At 30.0% G+C, this 5,719-nt stretch overlaps 1 long non-coding RNA gene across 1 annotated transcript; it reads right to left on the bottom strand.

Moving 5' to 3' along the window:
* Window positions 1-1,577: 1,577 nt before the first annotated feature.
* LOC142645733 (uncharacterized) lies at window positions 1,578-4,905 on the bottom strand. The gene is made up of 3 exons (XR_012846800.1): window positions 3,584-4,905; window positions 3,177-3,523; window positions 1,578-3,107 (listed from the first exon to the last, which is right to left on the bottom strand). It is a non-coding gene; the product is annotated as an uncharacterized LOC142645733 (long non-coding RNA).
* Window positions 4,906-5,719: the final 814 nt, after the last annotated feature.

Genomic DNA, 5,719 nt, shown 5'->3' on the forward strand with positions numbered 1-5,719 from the left:
TGTTAATGACATTCCGTTTTTTCATTTCCGTTTGCCATCCATTCATTCATCATATCATTGATTTTTCATTTAGATTTTTGTCGAAATCTTTATCTAAATCGAATCAATTTTTTTCCTTGAAAAAACCATTTTGATCCGGACTGAATAAATTCTGTTTTGATTGACAGCATTCATTTTGATTTTTTCGTTCAATGATTCAATCAAAGTCTCTAATGGAGTTGGATGCTCATCGATTGATTATTTTCCACTTCATTTTGTCGTTGTTTCGAATCTGATCAGAATAATAACTTCGTTATGCGATGAATACAAACGCAATTGGAAATAAACATCCTTGTTTTTTTCAACGTTTACAGTAGTTTCAATCACACATCCGATCGTGAAATATAATTGGATTTTTCCTCATTCAGTACACAGAGAATTGACCGGATTTTAAATAATAAAAAAATACTTTCTCTAATGAACCTAAAGATACGGAAAATATACTCTATTTTTTTAAATTGGGTAAATTCTTTCCATTCATTTGGCTTCAATCAAATACTGGGGATGCATATTGATGATCAATGAGTGAATGAAAAGAAATGGCAAATTTGTCAAATATAAATTCCAAGCTGGCGCAATTATATTGAATGAATGAATGTTTGTGTTGCGGATCTCTCGCTGAGTCTCGTTTGTAACTCTCAAGAGTTTTTTGTCTCTCTCAAACCCTCTGTTTGTTTGTTGTCTAAGCTGCTTTCGATGTGAAAACAAAACTAAACGAGAGGAAAGCATTGTTTGTTTGTGTGAAACTAATTCAATTTGCACCGATTCCAAATAGAATTGAATGATGGTATATGTTCAATGTCAGTTTCGTTTTTGATTGAACCAATTTTCATTGGATCAATCCAGGGCTTTACATCATCTTTCTTTCTCTCATAGCACCCAATACAATTGGAAATAATAGTTTTCCAAAAAAGAAACGACAATAGGTGTAGCACATGTTCAATGAAATTGTTCCATTCAACTGTGTTATATCATGTCGTTGTTTCTCAATTAAACAATCAAAATAAAAGAAATAGTTTGTTTGTTCGTTCAGCAAACAAGCAAACAATGGATCAAAAACATCATCATTGCATTCTTGTTGTTGCCCTCAAGTATAGCAGAATGGGAACAAAAAGGTTTGTCGTTGGTATTACGAAATGAAAAGAAAAAAATTTGCCAAATCCTAAATAAGGTTTAGGTAAATAAATAGTTTGAATTGGCAATGTGTTACTGCCATGTCAAATACTCATCATAAACATCCAACCAGAATTTGAATATTATTCTTTGGTGATTATCCTGGGTTTGTTTTGTTTGATAGATTAATTGGATTTAATTGCTTAAATCAATATTGGTTCATTCATTTTCATTGTTCCTGGAACACAGTCAGTCGCACACTATTCCCAATGAATGTTTAGTTTATGATGCCCGTTTTTGGTTCTGTTTCATAGATTCTTCTGTCACTAGATTTACCTTTTTTGAAAAATGGACATTTTTTCCTCTTTTCTCTTCTCTGCAGATGTTTATGATTTATTTCGATGGAAAAAATTTCACACCTTCATGATTTTCAACTAAAATTATGGAATTTTTCCACTTTTGGATCGCAACTATTCATGTTTTGGAGAAAATGAATGGCTATAATTAAAATTGACAAATAGTCATCATTTGTATTGGTTATTTTTTGATTTTTCAGCAAAAAATTTAAATTCTTTTCTCGCTACATGTGTGTATGGAAAATGGTGTTTACATTGTCAACATTTTTGTTATTCGTTAGACAGAAAAGCCTGGAAGGCTTTCTCCGTTTCTCACGTGATGATTATGCGATAACAAATAATAATACGATACATTCGGCTGTGTGTGGTGATGGATGTGAAATTGAAATTCACTTTTTTGACAAATTTACTGGAAACAAGAATCTTTTTGTTGGCATTTTGCTTTTCTTCGATTCGTACAATTCGTGAAAAAGAAGAAATTATTTCCGTTTTTTATCCATGAAATGTTTAAATACATGTTCTATCTTTTTTGTGGCCAAAAGCGATATTTTTCCCGTCGTTTCGTTCGAGATTTTGTGAAGAAATAATTAAGGAAAAATTTGACAGTGAAATCTCTTCGTCATTTGCACGAAACTTTTTTCGGAGAACCTGGAAATCCTGTGTGTGTGAATCAGCTAAACTTATAAACAAACTTTTGCTGGCATAATAATAAACTTGGCAAAGGAGAAATATTTCAACAACAACCAGAAAAAGTTTCAAATCAACTTGCTTCTTTTATTTTTCTTTGCTTTGTTTGAATTGAATATCGTGTTTTAAGCCAAAGTGAATCTTGACAAAGAAATGAAAAAATTCTTTCTTTATCGTTTGGAATTGCATTCGAAAAAAGTTTGTCATCGGATTTTTCAAAATTCTGTTTTTTTTGGTGAATAAATGAATGCGTTATATAAATAAAAGTGTTTGTGTAAGGTGTACGAGGAAAAAATTAGTCCAAACACACAACAAACAAGCATAAGTTTTGAAGATTTTCTTTTCTTGCGTTGTTGTTAGGAAATTGTACACAAAGAATTTCTAAATTTACATTCCAAATTTTTCCTTATCCAACAATTCTGTGTGTATGTTAAATTTCACAAATTTTGGAATTTAGAATTTGCACATCCAGGAATTCATTCATTCCTTCATTCATCCACGGATTCATCATCACAACATTTCCATACAATTCACTTGGGTGAAAATTCTTTTCCTGGCCTGTCAATGAAACAAAACACACAAACACACACATCTCCATTATGGCCATTCGTTCATTTTTTCTGCTGATTTTGACGAAACACTAAAGATGTGTTGTTTCTTCCGACGACTTTCATTTTCTTGTCATTGCAAAACAAGTGTCGAATTCTTTCCACGTTTTGCTGCTTTATCAAATTTCATGAAATTCTAACCTAGTCTGTTTTTGGAAAGAATTGTAATCATTTCTTGTTTGTTTCCAGTTGTAAGAAATTCGTTTTTTGCATGTCTATTTTTCATTTTTTCCGTTTTCAATGCAAAGAGTTAACAACGACAACATTATTATTACTTGGGTTCAATTATGACAAAGGAAATTTTCTTTCAGACGAAAAACTTTCGATTATTCTCGTTCACTTGATCATCATATAAAATTAATCAATAATTTACCTTTTCTGTTTGTTTGATAATGGAATGAATCATTTCCTCATTGGCCATATGTGTATGTCGCATTTATCTTTCATTTTACAGAAATGAAATTCTTTTGTATTCTGCTGCACGCACACACACATCTACTGGATAGTGTTTAGTTAAAAAAAATTATTATTGTCAAATTGTTAGGTAAACTATATGCTTTGTTGTTGTTGTCGTTGAACAATAATCATGATGATGATAAAAATAATGACATTTTTCGGTTCAGGTTCCGGAAACACAACGAATCTAATGATGATTTCTACCTGAATTAATCATTTAAATGAAAAATATCATCTTTATTATAATTCATTCGTTGGAAAAATCTATAAATAAATAGATAAATCTTAGAATTGTCGAATGTGATGATAATATTTATTTATCACCTTTTTTCTATGTCTATTTTGGAGTTTACCTATGCTATTCATGCAAACAAAATCAATTCATTTTTGCGAAAGCCAGATTAATGTGCTCGTTCATCATTCAGCCATGCGAATAAATGAAATTCGTGAATTTGAATTGATGATAATTGTCATGTGTACAGTGCAATGTTGCTGTCACGTATATATTCGCAGAATTGCAGAATTGTTGTTATCTTTGTGCTCAATTTATTTCATTTATTCTCTGTGTTGTTTATTTTATTACAATGTTGTTGTTGTTTTTCATTTTGATTTGAATAAGAATATTGTTGTTTTGAAGGTTTTCTTTTTGAATGAAACTCTTTGCAGCAATTGGAAGAGAATTTCAGAATTCAGAAAATCAATGCGATTCTTGTTTGAGGGAAATGTTTTCTTAGTGGTTGTCGTTTTGCGAATGAACCATTCCATTCCATAAAAATATACAATTCTTCAACTTTTATTATTTCAATGTTTGCCAAAAATTTTATTAAATTATGGCTTTTCAATCTTTCAATTTCTCTCCCACTCTCGTCATCATAGTCGAAAAACATGGAACATTCTATGTTGTCGTTGTTTTTTCGGATACAACAACAATGTGACAACGTTGATGATGTGACAATTTAATTTTAAAGTTTTTTTCGTTACTTTATGACAATTTCAACAGAGATGATGATAATGTCGTAAAAGAAAAGTTTTTCTTTGTTTTCTGTTATTGGCCAATGAAAAGAATACAATACTTTATACAAACATAATCATCACATCTTTGTTTATTCTAATGATTTGCGGTTTTTCGAAATTATTTCAAAGAAATTTCTCTGAAATCAATAATGAAATCACAGAACTTTTTGCTCATTCAACGGATTTGGTTTTCAACTTTTTGATTTTTTCCGTTTGAAATTGAAAAGATCTCTAATGATTAATCTGGTTTGTTTGTTTATTGGATGTTTTTTCCCTCAAGAAATTTTTTGACAGTTTTTTAAATCTCAGAATTTTCTTTATGACAGAAAATCGATTTTGTTTGTTTTCCATTATTTTATATTTGGAAGAAGGAAAGAAATTACAATCTGATCATACCATCATCCAAGAATATGATCCTCTGATAACATTAATTTTGTTTTTCTCCATATTACCCGAAAAACATCTGATTCTTTGCTAATGATGATGTAATTCACTTGCACATTGTTTGTTTCTGGTGATTAATTTAATTTAATTTTGTTTGCAGTCGAGTATCATCAATGTTCTGGAATTCTTACTGATTCCTTTTTTTGCAAAAATCTTCAAGATGTTCATCATCATTATGTTTGATTCATTTGAATGTTTTTTGGTTTTCACTTTTTGCTCACTTTATTCAATGATCGATAATATTGTTGTTGTTTTCTCTTTGATTTAATTTGATTATTCGATCAGCAACAGCAGCACACAATATTTATGGTTGTTATTAGGTAATAATAACAATCTAATCTAATTTAGTAATCTAATGGCTACACTTGCATTGCTATCATTATTCAAGACATTTTATTTAATATTCAAATATGGCAACTGTAAACAACAACAAAATGCTTACTCGTATCCGGCAGTTGAAATTATAATCTTAGCAGAGGAAAATAAATAAAAATATGCATAATGATAATTAATGTTGATGAAAAACAAAAATATAATTATTATTTACAAACATTATTTATTGCCGGTTTAATTTCGCTCGATTTTTCTGTTTGTTTGGCTATCTGTTTAGCAGAAAAAAACTTCAATGGCTGCTGCTTATTTTCATGAGATTTTCATCGTCGTCGTCGTTGTTTTTTCCCATATGATTTACAGCCAGCCATTTTCATTGTATGGTGGATTATTAACCATAATAAAACTCTCAAATAATAATGGTTGCTGAACAATGTTTTTCTGGTTTGTTGTTTTCGTCAATGGTTTGTTCGGGTTTCGGTAATGATTACCGTCAAACACTATCATTATCTTTTCTTTTTTTTTGATTTTTCTGTTCCATTTTATCCATGTCGATGTTGTGGTTTTTGGTCGGTGATGTTTACGTTTAGTCCATTCATTTTCATTATTTGGTTTTGTTTTTTAATTCATTGATAAATCAAGAATAACTCTAATGCAATAGATTTCTCCAAA

The sequence above is a fragment of the Dermatophagoides pteronyssinus genome, unplaced genomic scaffold (assembly GCF_027571235.1).
Source record: "Dermatophagoides pteronyssinus isolate colony J.1.1.1.1 unplaced genomic scaffold, Derpt_VIB-CSIC_2022.12 sq0020, whole genome shotgun sequence".
NCBI classification, from domain to species: domain Eukaryota; kingdom Metazoa; phylum Arthropoda; class Arachnida; order Sarcoptiformes; family Pyroglyphidae; genus Dermatophagoides; species Dermatophagoides pteronyssinus.